The sequence below is a fragment of the Rhinolophus sinicus genome, linkage group LG15 (genome assembly GCF_036562045.2).
Source record: "Rhinolophus sinicus isolate RSC01 linkage group LG15, ASM3656204v1, whole genome shotgun sequence".
NCBI classification, from domain to species: domain Eukaryota; kingdom Metazoa; phylum Chordata; class Mammalia; order Chiroptera; family Rhinolophidae; genus Rhinolophus; species Rhinolophus sinicus.
This window is the reverse complement of record NC_133764.1, coordinates 25300827-25315479: the sequence shown is the minus strand read 5'-3', so window position 1 is coordinate 25315479 and position 14653 is coordinate 25300827. Positions and strand designations below refer to the sequence as shown.

At 33.7% G+C, this 14653-nt stretch overlaps 1 protein-coding gene across 2 annotated transcripts in view; it reads left to right on the top strand.

Moving 5' to 3' along the window:
- Positions 1 to 14653, top strand: part of VMP1 (vacuole membrane protein 1) — a 114425-nt gene that overhangs the window by 53024 nt on the left and 46748 nt on the right. The window lies entirely within an intron of this gene.

Genomic DNA, 14653 nt, shown 5'->3' with positions numbered 1-14653 from the left:
TTATGTGTTTATAAGTGCAGTAAGTCCTTGCTTAATGTCGTCAATAGGTTCTTTGACTTTTATCGAAACATCCCATAATGAAACCAAATTTACCATAGGCTAATTGATATAAACAAGAGTTAAGTTCCTACAGCCTGATAATAAAACGATGTTGAAGGAAGCAATGTTATTCAAGGACCTGCTGTATTACCAAGCAGAGCACCAAAAGAATAAGGGGGACCAGGCTGGGAGCCCTAAATAGTAGAACTTCCAAATTAATATTTTGAAAATAACATAGTTATTCGTGTTTATCGTGTTTAGAGGAAATTATTTGGAAACTCACAATTAAGAAAAAACAAATTAAGATAAACTTTTTATCAGTGGGGATAAAGGCCTTTTACACTTGAGTACAAAGTGTATATCAACCTATATTTTAATGTTGCAAAATAGTTGTTTTATTCTTTGCAGGGAAATTCCTAAGAATATTATTAACTTACTGAGTCTGCATTTCAGGGATGATGGCCTAAATCAACATAGACTAAATAAAAAGGATATAAAAGAATTTTGAAAGATTATATATAAAATGCTTCTCCCTCTCCAGATTTGTTCATTAACCTATGAAATTTTTGAAAATTGTCTTATTGTGTGTTTGTAAGTATGTGTGCCCACATAAATGTACACACATTATTTTGAGGACTGAGTATATACTTTTCTGCTCAGTGGAATCCGAGACCCCCCCAAAAAAAAAAAAAACATTACCCTGGAGGGGAAAAATATATATATTTATTTTATGCTAGATGGCCTTTTTTAAAAAAAGCACGTTAAGTGGAAGTCAAATAAGGATAGTTATAGGTTTTAATTGAAAATAAAACTCTCGAATATGAATGTAGACTATTAAAATATAAACAAATTAACCAAAGAGCTACAGACATCTGCTCTACATGGCAAGTTATCCTTGTATCTGCTTTGCCTTGTTTGTCAACCAAATATTATGCCTCTCTTTCTCACATCATAATGCTTATATTAAGGCTAATAATTATTACTCATATAAACAACTTTTTAATTACTTTTAATGCTTTTGAAATTCCAGTATCTAATGTGACCCTTGTGTTAACTCTGAGTTATTATGGAAAGGTACCCTTCTGATTTTATAGAAAACTGCAGATCTGGAAGTTGTCCCCTGCCTAATTTACATGCTTAGAAGTAGAGCGAGAAGCAGAACTCAGAATGCGAGCATCACTGATACATTCAAATTACTGAAACCATGTCCATCAATATACCTACTTGTAAATGGCTAAGTATCCCCACTTGCAACAGTTGATACTTCTGTCATTTGTGGCACTCATTAATGTATATCATTTAACATCTTAAAAACTCTTCATGCATATACAATCAGCAAGTTGAAGTAGAATAAGTCTAAGATGGCTTGCAGCTTTAAATGTTTATGCTATGGCTTGGATGCCAAACAGGTATAACTATTGTTTTCTTTTAAGCCACCTAGTGTACTGTGATTATTTTCCTTTTTTTTAAGCTTTTTATTTTGGAATTAACATTTTTTTCATTTACACAGTTTCTTCAATATCTTCTCTCCCTTCTCCCAGCTCTGTAAAATACCTCTCGTATCACTCTCCCCTTGGTAACACCTATAAACTACTACCAAGTATGGATTTTCTCTTGGCATCATCACTCTGGAGTCCTTGCTCCTACTCCAATCTGGACTTGGTGTTGTTCTCTTGGCCCTCTGTACAGTTGCTTCTCTCTTGGTTTGGAGCCCTTGTCTTCATCTTTCATGATTTACTCCCACATTTGGTTGAACACATTCTGTAGTAGCTTCCTGAGAAAGTATGAGTAGATGGAAAATTCTGAAAATGATGTTTTTCTTCATTTATAATCACTTAACTGAATATAGGATTCTAAATTGAAAGTCATTTTTTAAAAAGTCCATCTATCAAAACTTAGAATTTGGAAAGCATTGCTCAATCGTTTTCAAGCATCTGGTGTTGATATTGATAGGGCTAATACTGTGCTGAGCGAGGCTGTTTGGTTTTGTTTTTTTCTCTAGACACTTTTAGATTCCTTATCTGAGGTATGGATTTTTTTGCAAAAATTTATTTTCCTAGGCATTCAGGAAACTTGTCAATTTAGAGTCCATTGATTTTGGGAAATCTAGAGTCCATTAGCTCTTGTATTTTTTTCCTGTGTCAATTTGTCCTCTTTAATCTCTATTCTTTCTTTCTGGAATTCTCATTATTTTGATGTTGGGCCTCCAACAGCCATCATTTTAATTTTTTTTTATCATATTGCTCCTAATATATATCTCCTTTTACTTTGTATGTCATTTTCTCAACTTTGTCTTCTAACGCTAATATTACAATGTTTTCCACTATCATATATTTATTTTGAAAAAAGCAATTTGCATTATATTTCCATGAAATAGTTTCTTATCCTTTTGAAGGTATTTCATTTTTTCAAGTTTTCTGTTCTTCTAGGCATAGTTTTCCCCCTTTGTTCTGTTTCTTCTTGGAAGCTTTCCTCAAAGCCTGGAGATTCTTGTTCTTCTGTTTATATATAAGAAGATGGCATGTAAAAGCTGAATGGAAGCTATGTGTGTGGAGACAAGGTACAGAGTGGCAGGCTGCCTTATTTATTGGAACGTCCATATATCAGGTCCTATACATCTGTCCTTTGTGATAGTTCTGTTTCTCTAGTGATGAATCTTTTGATTTCTTGCTTGGGGAATATAAACTTTGCTGCTGACATTCTAAAGTGAGGCTGTGGAAGGGGAGTTAGAGATCATGTCGGTTTTCACTTAACCTGCTTTGTATTCAGTCCGTGGATACCTGCACAAACATGGCTTGAGCCCAGAACCTTTGGTGTCTTAGATGGGGCTAGAGGAGGACGTTGTCTGGCTGCAGTAGGGGTAGGACCTGAGAGTCCGCTTCTTACACAGTCTCTTTGTTTTCAGTGCTACTCCAGCTACTCTTCTGTAGTTGTGCTGTAGATTCTTTTTGGAGTTCTGTAGTGCAAATCACTTTGTTTTTCTTTCATACTGTATCTTCCACTGCTGACTCTCAGATATAATCTTTTATTCCATCTTCCTCTACTTCATTTATTAATGCTAGTTTCATCAAAGAGAGAATTTCTGTTATTTTAGGGTTATTATTAAGATAAGGAGTGTTCCGGTTATCTATTGCTGAGTAACAGGCTACCTCAATATTTAGTGGTTTGAAACAATAATCATTTATATTGCACACAAATATGCAATTTGGACAAAATGGCTTGGCTGTAAATTGGAGATCTACTTTCAAGGTGGTTTGCTTACATGAGTGACAAGTTGATTTTGGCTGTTGGCTTGGAGTTTGGCTGGACTGTTGGTTTTGGACCTCAAGTTATTCTGCATGGGGCTTCTTGGGCTTCATCATATTGTGGCACCTGAGTTCCAAGAACAAATGTTTTGAATGAACCCTAGGTAAAAGCTGCAAGGTTTTTTGTAACATAACTTTAGAAATCCCAGTCACTTTGCCACATTGTGTTTGCCAAGTATATCATCACTAAAGCCAGCCCATATTCAGAGAGGGGAATTAGACTCCGCCTCTCAATGAGCAGATTAAGCAAGAATTTGCAACCATCTTTATTCTAGCAGAGAGGCAGAGGTCTTACTTGGTCATCTTGAAGTGGGAAACTTCCTATAATATCATTTTTAATAGGATAGAACATTGACAAAACAATTTCCCTATAGGAGGGAGAATGAGATGGTAAATAATCTTGAAATTTTATAATATAAGAAATTGTTGAAAAGAATTTAGACATGTTTCCTTGAAAGGGTGAAAGGATGAGCTTGTCAAATATGTAAAAAGTTGTCCTGTGGCGAGAGGATATATTCCTGCTGATAAACTGCAGAGGTAAGGTTTGTCTTAGAATTGGTGGATGAAAGTTTTCTGAGGCCCATATTGACTCAATATTAAAAATAAAACAAAACAAAAACTTCCTATTAATTTTAATTGTATACAAATAGAATTGCTATTTCAAAAAGAATGAGTGCCTGGTCTTTTCTCTAACTTTCATGGATCCATGCATAGCACTCCCTATATTGAACAGAATATTAAGCTGGGTGACTCATTTCATTCTTTGCAATTTTTTTTAATTCTAGGATTATAAATAAATAATATATTCTATAAACTTGTTACCATCTAAAACCTCAACTTCCAAAAACTGAGATCTTCTAGAATTGGATGTAGAAGTAAATTATACTTGATTTTATACATATAATTTGGGGTCATAAAGACTTTCGAGTCTTTGAAGACTCTTAGTCTTTATCTACCATTAGGGTAATAATCTTTTTCATTCATGTATTATGACTGATTATTTTAGTTACTTTTTGACTGGCTCTTCTCTAATTCTACTCTGTCTGGTTTGAATTGTGGAAACCAGATTGCACAGAATACTTCTGAAGGTTATGAGGTTTGCTATTTTCATCCTATAAAGCCAATAATTACAATCACTATTTTAGGATAAACTATATATATTCCTTATTCTCTAATTTCATATTTGCTTATATGAAAAAATCAAGTAAGCAAAGTGTGCACATTCTTTCATGTCATTTAGTCAGAAATTATATATTCCTTATGAACACTTTATTTAAAATTTTTATACAATATTGCAGTTATGTCTTGTCAACCAATTATTCAGTCAAACTAGAAAATAATTAAGTGAAATAATATGAGAAAAGAGTAACTCATCCCTGGCAATTTGTGATCTTCCCTATTTTCTTTCTAAAATCTGTGTATAAGTCACGTGAATGCATTACCTTAGTACAAACTTGAAGTAGAAGGTATTTTCCCTGATTTGAATGGGAAACACATTCAGGAAGACGCACCTAGCAAATCTCAGAGCCAACACCCAACCCAATTTTCTGAGTTATACACTTGAAACCTATATAATTGTATTAACCAATGTCACCCCAATAAATTTAGTAAAAAAAATAAAAACGACCGGGCCATGTGATACAAAAATGTAGGAGGCCTATAGAAATTTACATTTTTAAATAACAGTAGCATAGTTTGAATATGCTCATGATAAAATGTTAAATGAAAAAATCGGGCAATAATCTATACAAATACAATTTCTGTTATGTTATGTAGATATATATAAAAGTTGACATGGAACTACATTTAAAAGTTAGCATTGTTTATATCAGGTGGCGGTGTGCTGCGAATAATTTGATTTTTCTCCTTTATGTTTCTCATATTTTAAAACAGTACAGATATGTCATTATTAGTACCAGTGAACAATATGAATTAGGTAGTGCTCTGCTTATCACAACATAGCAACATTTTCATCTAGGTTAATGCAATAAAAAGCTAAGCTAATTTAAAAATTATTTATTTCTACTATATTTAATTGTTTTTTCCTTTTCTTTATTGCCTTTTATGCCTTTTCACCAGTTTCCATCAGTTGGGGCTTAGTAGAGATTTCAGTGTATGTGAGTGTGATTATCCCTGCATGCTTTTTCCCAGGTTTAGAAAAGGATTAACTTATATTTATTTATTTTGTGTTTGGAGGAAATAGAGGAAGAATAGTTGGAAAGAGATTGTTGCCAGTTTTCAACATTATAAATTGTCTCCGAGATCGTACTAGTATTTTAATTCATTATTCAAAGAAGAGTTTCTTGCTATGGCTTGGCAAAATAAGTTTTTTGTTTTCATTTGCTCTTGCTAACATTGCAGACTATTACTATATCCAAGCAAGATCTATTATGCCTCAGCTGTGTTGGTACACTGTTATGATACATTCTTGTTTTGATTTTTAAGATTTTCACTGTGCAAATAAATTTATAACAATTTAAGAAGATTTTTTATCATTTTTAAATCAACTATCTTAAAAATATTTTGTTTGCAGTAACAATTTTGTCTTAGCTCTTTGCTTTTATGTTTTCCAGATTTGCATATTTTTAAATTACATAAGTGCTTATAGTAATAAGATTGAAACATTCCAGAAGTATTGAAAGTAAAAAGTCCTCTCTAAAGTAGAATAATAATCACCTTATTCTAAACTGTTTTCTTTGCACATATAACTTTTTAAAATAAAAGCTGGGATCATACCATACATATTAGTCTCAAGTTCTTTTTTCACATACATGTCATGGACATTTGATACTGATTTTTAATACTGTGTTTTTATTATGAAGTGACACAGCTCATTGTAGACATTTGATAAATATATATGTACTTAAAAATAATCCCTCCATCCTACAGTCTTTTTCTCTATAAATATTTATAAGAGTGAGTCATGTTCTGTTTATTGTTTTGTGACTTGTTTTGAATATAAAAACATACTGTGAACATTTTTCAGTGCCATCAAATATTTTCTACATCTTTGCTTTGTATAACAATTTTCTGATTACAAAGTATGTTTATTATAGAAAATGTTGAAAATGCAGATAAACAAAAAAAGACAAACTTTGTCTAACTGGTTCATTTACCCATTTTTTTATACTTAGTATATTTTTCGTTTTCTTATTGATTAACATTTAGAGGCAATTCATATGCTGCCAATATTTTTTCCATATTGTTTATTGTGTGTTTTATTGTTTTACTTTTTGAATAAAGAAATTTACACTTTTTTTTGTATCAATATCTTAGAGTTTTCCTTTGGAATAATGCCTAAAATTACGTTCCTGAACCCTTCCAATTATGTAGTAAATACTCAGTTGTATGTTTCTTTTTAGTATGTTTATGGTTTTATTCTTTTACCATTAAATCTTTATTAAAATACTTTACCTATCATATAGGAATCTTTCTCTTTTTCAGGTAATTTACTGTTTGTGTATTCCAACACTATTTTCTCAGTGAGATTAATACTAGTTTTGTCTTACATTTTGTTATTGTAAATTGGGTATTACACTGTTGTAAATAGTTATTAATGGTATATAAAAAAATACTAGATTTTTATTTGGTCACCTATAACTTTACTGACACCTTTTTAGTCACATTTTATTGATTGTGATTTAAAAGTTCTTGTAGTAATCAGTTTCACAAGGATCCAAAAGTTTATCTGACTTTGGTATTGGAATTTCTTCATAGATACATGTATTTTGTAAAACCCCAATTTGATGGGAGCAATAAAATATAGAAAAGTTGGATCAACAGTGGGTAAAACAGCAAACTAAATACAATGAATAATTATGAGTGGGTATTTAAATTTTAAGATTGTCTGAGACTAGGTAGAAAATACATTTTTTTATCCCTTCGGTAGAGTAAGTTTATCAGCAGGAAGAGTGAAAAAAAATACTTGGCTCTCATTGCTTTACCATGTGCTCTCCAACTAGGTTAAAGGGTGTATATGCTTTTACTGGGAAATTGTTACTAGGTAATAATTTTGAAGCTAAGTATTTTCTTTAAATTCTGGTTTTGACTGATAGTTGGATTTTGTGATATAGATATTTCGAGGGGATAAAGAATATTAACTCATTTATTTGAATTCTGATTCCTTATGGTACCTAATTTATTTCCGTGAGTACAGTATTGAGATTAGGCAGTATTTTTCCACTAAGCTGACTTCCTTTTGCTCTTGGCTTTCTATCATGTTTTCACTAGATGTCTGTGGGAGGTAGACTTGAATGAATGTAGCTTCCTATGACCTTGAGCAGTTCTAGCATCATTTATAAAAGTTAGGTCATCTGACTCCTTTCTTGCCTCCCATATCCAGTCATTCTTCAAGGCATGGTGATTCTATCTCCACAGTATCTTCATATCTGCCCTCTCCTTTCCCTTCCCACTAGTGATTCAGATCTTTATCACCAGTTCCCTGAACATTTCCAGTGACTTCCTAATAGGTCTCCTCTTTATGGGTCTTTTTTTTTTTCTTTCTTTGTAATCAGGTCTCACACAAAGCAAAAAAAGTAATTTTCTGAAAAATACCTCTAGTCATGGAACTTTGCTTTTCAAAAATCTTCCCAATCCCTGGAAATTGTCTCTTGCTCTGTCTTCCTTGTGTACCTTTCACTTTGTTCCTGCTTTTAAAACTATTTATGGACTTTCCTTATGTCCCCCAGGAGTCTTTAAACTCCTTGAGAGGAGGCCACAAAAATGTGTGTATTTTCATCAGTGTCCGCCTGGTATTGCACATACAACTCAGGAGATAGATACTTGGAATAAACTGAGAAATATCAAATTGTGAGAGAAAATGTAGCATTACACGAAACAGGTTCTTTTAATATTGTCTTCACTGCAAAATGTAAAACACAGCGAACACAGAAATCATTTTACGTTAAAAAAGATTGAACTGTGTTGCATCTTTGAGTTTAATACTCATCTGAGAGCAAGGATTTCAAGATAATATAGAAGACATCATTAAGTTAAGTGACATAATTTTCAATTCACATTAAGAAAAATAACATTTGTAAAATTCCATACTTTAGAAACAAATGAAGGTTCTTGTAATTTGTTCTATAAGCTGTATAACAAAAAAAAAAGAGAAAAAAAAGGAAAATTAAAGGCATTAGGAATAAGAGTTTGAAAAATAAAGTAACTTATTTGCTTGATGTATCCTAAAAAATTAGGGCAGCCAGTATTGAAGTAATGGGGAATGGGATCATGGGGGTGGTTGTGGTTTTTTTGTGTTTAAAGCTTACACAATAGAGAAGGAATGTTGTACATATTTACTTGGAAGAATATGGTTTGAATAAGTGTGCTTTTTTAAACACCATCTGTCCAAGTGACTTAGCTACTTGGATTCTTTATTACAAAATGTTAGTTTGCTGACTGTGAAACTGTTTCTTAATTCCTATCAATATAGGAAATTGAGAATTAAGTCAGAAGTAAGAAAATTAAATTTCTTAAAACTTCATCTTTTGAAAGAATGCAGTTTTTTCCTCCATGATTTATATTGACTAGCTTGTCTTTCTATTGAATATAACTCATGAGTCTGTACACTGTCTTAGGTTAAGCATTTACTCAAAAGTTATTTTATAGTTTCTTTATTTAATCTTATTTTAAGGGAGCATTTTTTTAGCTTTCGTTTAGGGCTGCAGTATTTAAATTAATTAATGTTTGCACTTAACCTGACTTATTGAAGTTAAACCTGCAAGTTTAAATACTAATATCTTTTACCTTACTAGTTTGTACTAAATATATTTAAGGCTGAAAAACACCTTTTTTTAGCTTAATAGAATTTTTATCCTGTTCAGAAATTTTGAGTCGATTTATTTTATTAGTGAAAACATAATTCCAAGAAAAAGTACCTCAATTGGAATGGTAGTTCTCATGGCTAGTATATTTTCTTTTTATGTAGTAGAATAGATTACCCAGTAAACATACCCCCAATACAAGGGGGATAATTAAAGGTTCTCTTGACATTCTTTTGATGATAGTATATGTGTTTGATCATTTGAGTTTACAGACTGTGGGAAAGCATTTAATAATGATTATTTATACACTCACTTAAGTGCTTTAACATTCCTTTGATGCTATTCTCTGTTAAGCACATTTTCCTATGAAGTGTTTGCAGTTGCCCACACCATGTCAATGCCTGCTGGTTTTTCCTTGTGAAGTATCTGTTCCTTTACATACAGATATTTAAGAAAGAGTTCATAGTCTGGATGATCTAGAACCCAACAGGACTCATTTTCATATAATTTAGTGCCATTTGAACACTCTGGGTGTCAGTTGTTGCTGGGACCTGTTTTTGACTCTGTTGAACCTTTACTGACTGTGGTTTGTCTGGCCATCACATGACTTCTCTGAAAATTCCCCCTCCCCTTCATTTCCAGTAAACTGTTTGAGTAGGAGTGAGTCAGAGTGAAACCAGCTTCCCTGTAACCACAGGGCTTGTTAAAGAATTTGTCAACGTGGACTCTAGAGGGTTTGCATTAAGCTTTGCTGTAACTGCTATGGTTTGTGTTGCGTCAGGAGTTCCACAGAAAAGCTTCCTGCTCTCATGATCTCTTGCTTGTTTGCAAAGGGTTAAACTGATAAACTTTGCCCTAATGAACATGAGAGACAAGTTAAACACATTTCTTTATCATTTAAAGTCCGTGTCAAAACTACCAAAGCTTATTGTAGTTTCTCTTTTCAGAATCAACCAACCACACCCAGCAACGTTTAGTTTTTGAAAAGGCAGGCCTTCTTTTCTTTCAGAGCTGGCTCATGATTTTACCACAAAGTACCATCAAGATTAAGCAATTTTAAGTGGTCTCTTTTGAAGGATTCTGTTGTAGGATATTGCGACGAACTAGCAGAGTTAGCTTTGGTACACAAAGGTCACTTCATGTGGTTGGACAAGAAAAGGTAGCAGCACTTAAAGTAGTTCTGTAGCTGTAGTCCATAGAGGAAGCCATCCGCCTGCATCTACAGGAGCTGAGCAGGGCTGTTGAGGACAGAACATTGTGGACTTCACTCCTTCCTAGGGTCGCCAGGACTCCGAACCAACTCAATGGCACAGAATACACAGTTGCAGTCTCTAAACACACTTAGCATGATTTATGGTGGAATTCTTAGTGCTTCTTTTATTTGCTTTCTCAGGAAACTTTTACTTTATTTTGAACTCTTCTCTCGCCACCCCAATCCCAGATTTTTAATCTTTCTTCCTTTTCTGACTCTTCTCTGGTTCTTAATCCACTCCTATAATAGTATTAACTAACTGAATACCAAAGAGAGTTGCACCTTTATGCAAGCTACTGAATGAATGGCCACTGGGAAATTGCTCATTTTGCATTCCTGAATCCATTTATTTTTACATGTGCATTTCTGTATTTAACCATGCCATTTCAGGCAGACTTTTATTTAAAACATAAATTTAATGAATTCATTTAAAACCAACCTCCTAAAAATCACTTTTATTCTGCTTAATTTTTTTTTGTAACAAAACTAGTTTAAGAAAAATAACAAGGTAGAAAATTTTGAGCTAGTTATTCCTCACAGGAAAGAATACAGACTAATGGAAGATTAAAATTGTTTATATTCTAGCAATACTAACTCTCAATGATTAAATTAAAATACAAAAAAATTTGATAAAGAAAATTCTAATTGAAATTAGATGATTCTTTTAAAATGAAAAAAAAATAGTTACTATAGCTCCATCATTAACAAAGCGTGGTAAATAATAAATGCTTACGATTTTTCCTGTTAGTTTGCTGTGGACATAAAAGCAGTTTTATGTCTGCTTTTTTTCTTTTCATTTGCACACCTGCTTACAGATACGGAAAAAATAAGCAAGGGACAAGGATTAGGTTACATCTGCTAAACTAATTTAAAGATTTTTTCAGGTTTGTGTTTCAAACACCTTTTGTAAAATGCCTTTAGAAAGGCCCCTTTCTTTGAATCTGACCAATAGACTGTGTATGCTGTGCTTTTGGTCTTGATTTTTGCAAATCAGTTAACACACTAAACACAAACCCACACTCTGTTACAACTGCTGAGTGCTCCCAGGGGTCCTAGCCCAAGATCAGAGTTTAATGCAAGACATGGATGGCAGAATAACTATTGTGCTCATTTCCTATTACAAATGATGTTTTTGTTTTTAATTAGCCAAGGTGTTTAGATTGTCATAATCTATAGTTTTCTCTTGGTGAATATTTAAGGAACTTTCTTTTTGTAGAGTATTCTTCCCATTTTCCTGTCTTGGGCCTTGTAGTGTAAAAACATGACTTGTCATGCTTTTAAATCAAAACTAGCCCTTTGTAAAGATATCAGGAAGTGGGCATGATAATTAATACAGTGCTCCCTTCAAAAGTAGGCGTGTACTCTAGACTTCTTTGTCCCTTTCCCTGATGTGGATCTGCACCAATTAATTTATCAAAACTTGTAAAAATTTGCATTTTTAGTGCTTCTTGAGGTAACAGCTTCAGAAAGTTAAAGCAGTGCTTCCATTTCTTTGTTTCAAATTTGCCTCACATTTTAGTATTATAAGATTTTTAAACACTTCCTTTCCCCTCTGAAAACTTTGTAGATTTCAGTTTGTTGCCTTTCCAGCGTTTCTAGAGAAGGTAATCGTTCACAATTTATATCTGACAGCCCCAAAAGACTTTGATCACTCTAACTTTTTTTGTGTGAACTTTATCTAATTCTTTTATATCTTTTTTACCATGAAGTTATCAGAACTGTGCATGATTTTCCAAGGGCAACTATATTACTATATTCATGTTTTTCAGATCTCTACAACTAAAGTCCTGTTTGGCAATGTATTTTGCTGATATATATATTTTTAAATTATTTATTTATTTATTTATTTATTTTAAGTCAAGTTGTTGTCCTTTCAATCTTAGTTGTGGAGGGCGCAGCTCAGCTCCAGGTCCAGTTGCCATTGCTAGTTGCAGGGGGCACAGCCCACCATCCCCAAGGGAGTCGAACCGGCAACCTTGTGGTTCAGAGGACATGCTCCAACTGAGCCGTCTGGGAGCTCAGCAGTAGCTCAGTTCAAGGTGCCGTGTTCAATTTAGTTGCAGGGGGCGCTGCCCACCATCCCTTGCGGGAGTTGAGGAATTGAACTGGCAACATTGTGGTTGACAGCCCATGCTCCAACCAACAACTGAGCCATCCGGGAGGCAGCTCAGCTCAAGATGCTGTGTTCAATCTTAGTTGCAGGGGGCAGAGCCCACCATCCCTTGCAGGACTCGAGGAATTGAACTGGCAACCTTGTGGTTGAGAGCCCACTGGCCCATGTGGGAATCGAACCGGCAGCCTTCAGAGTTAGGAGCACGGAGCTCTAACCACCTGAGCCACCGGGCCGGCCCCTGATTTTTTTTTTAAATTTTATTTTATTAAATTTATTGGGGTGACAATTGTTAGTAAAATTACATAGATTTCAGGTGTACAATTCTGTATTACATCATCTATAAATCCCATTGTGTGTTCATCACCCAGAGTCAGTTCTCCTTCCATCACCATATATTCGATGATATTTTTAATAAATTGTTTATTTCAGTAAACTGTTTACTTAGGAGACTACTCCCATTTCTTTTTTCTTTGTTCATATCTTAAAACTTTTCTAATCCATCATTTAATATTTAAATAGATTTTCTCTAAATGTGTTATCTTACTCTTGTTCACATTGAAACTCACCTGCCGCTTTTCTTCTTACTTGCTCAAGCTTACATGATTTTCCAATTTATTGTTATATATTTGGCACTTCTGATTTCAAATGCAGATTTGGAACTTAAACTCTCTGCTCCTTTTTCCAGGGCCATTTATAAATTTATTAAGTTCTATCTTAGGAAAAAATCCCGCTTTACATTTCCCATCATAGAGAAGATCCCATTTATTTCTATCCTTTGTTTTCAGTATCTTAAGTTTCCTGTTCCTGACATATTGACTAACCATATTTCCTCAAAAATAAGACCTAGCCGGACCATCAGATCTAATGTGTCTTTTGGAGCAAAACTTAATATAAGACCTGGTCTTATTTTAATATAAGACCGGGTATAATGTAATGTAATGTAATATAATGTAATGTAATATAATACCGGGTCTTATATTAATTTTTGCTCCAAAAGACGCATTAGAGTTGATGGTTCGGCTAGGTCTTATTTTTGGGGAAACATGGTAGTTTTCATAGCTTTGGAAATTTAAGTCAGGTTCATCTCAACCATTTTTCTTTTTTTTTTTATTCACCCACAAACTAGAAATATTGCTGTCTTACATACATAGCAGATTGTCATGTGCTTTTTGTTTTTTAGATTCCAGTTTGATTCTAGAAATAAATGTTATTCATTACTTACTTGTAACCAAAATACAATCAGTAATAAAGTACTCAAAATGAAAGGTGATTCCCCCTTCCGCCTCCCCATATCAACTGAGATTTGCTAAATAATCCTTTCTGGAGTGACATAAGGAAATCACATGAGATATTGGCTTCAGACAGGAAAAAGAAAGAGAAGAAACAAAATTAATTACTTGTATGTGTCATTTCTAATAAATCTTGCATTTTCCAAAATCAGACATTTTCCCTGAGTGTCTAGAACACTGTTGTTCTTCTTGGGCTTTAGACTCCGTTCTCATTTCAAGTAGAGGCTAGGCGAGCACTGATAGGAGTAGATGCCTGCCTGCCTAAGAATTACCTACCATTAGGTTTCTTTTCAACAGAGACAGAGGAGAAGAAAGGAGCATGGTATGCTGGTAACTTGGACTTTAATTTGTCTGTGAAAAGGAAAAAAAAGCGCTGTATACTTATCTGAACTTCCAAAAATATTTCTCGGGTTTTTTTTATCTGAAAATGTTAACAAATGCTGATGGTCAGTCCCTGAGAAAGCCTCCTGAAACCTTACTTCTTTCCATCTCTTTCCTCCTACACTACCCAAGAGATACTTTGTTTAATAGATTATTTGTGAATTTTAATCCTAGTGAGTTTTAATCATAGTGAGATGATCATTACAGGTATACATAACTAAAAAATTTCCTCTTATTTTCTGGAGACAAGAATATATTGATTAAAAACTAGCATTCAGGGGAGGCCAGTTAGCTCAGTTGGTTAGAGCGTGGTGCTAGTAACACCAAGTTTGCTGGTTCGATCCCCACATGGGCCACTGTGAGCTGTGCCCTCCTTAAAAAAAAAGAAAACAAAAAGTACTAGAATTCAGGAGTAGTAATCTAATCCATTTCTACCCTCTTGTGATGGAGGATTTAATAAACTCATTGCGGGCACTGCAGGGCAGATTTGATAATTTTTAGTTATTAATTCA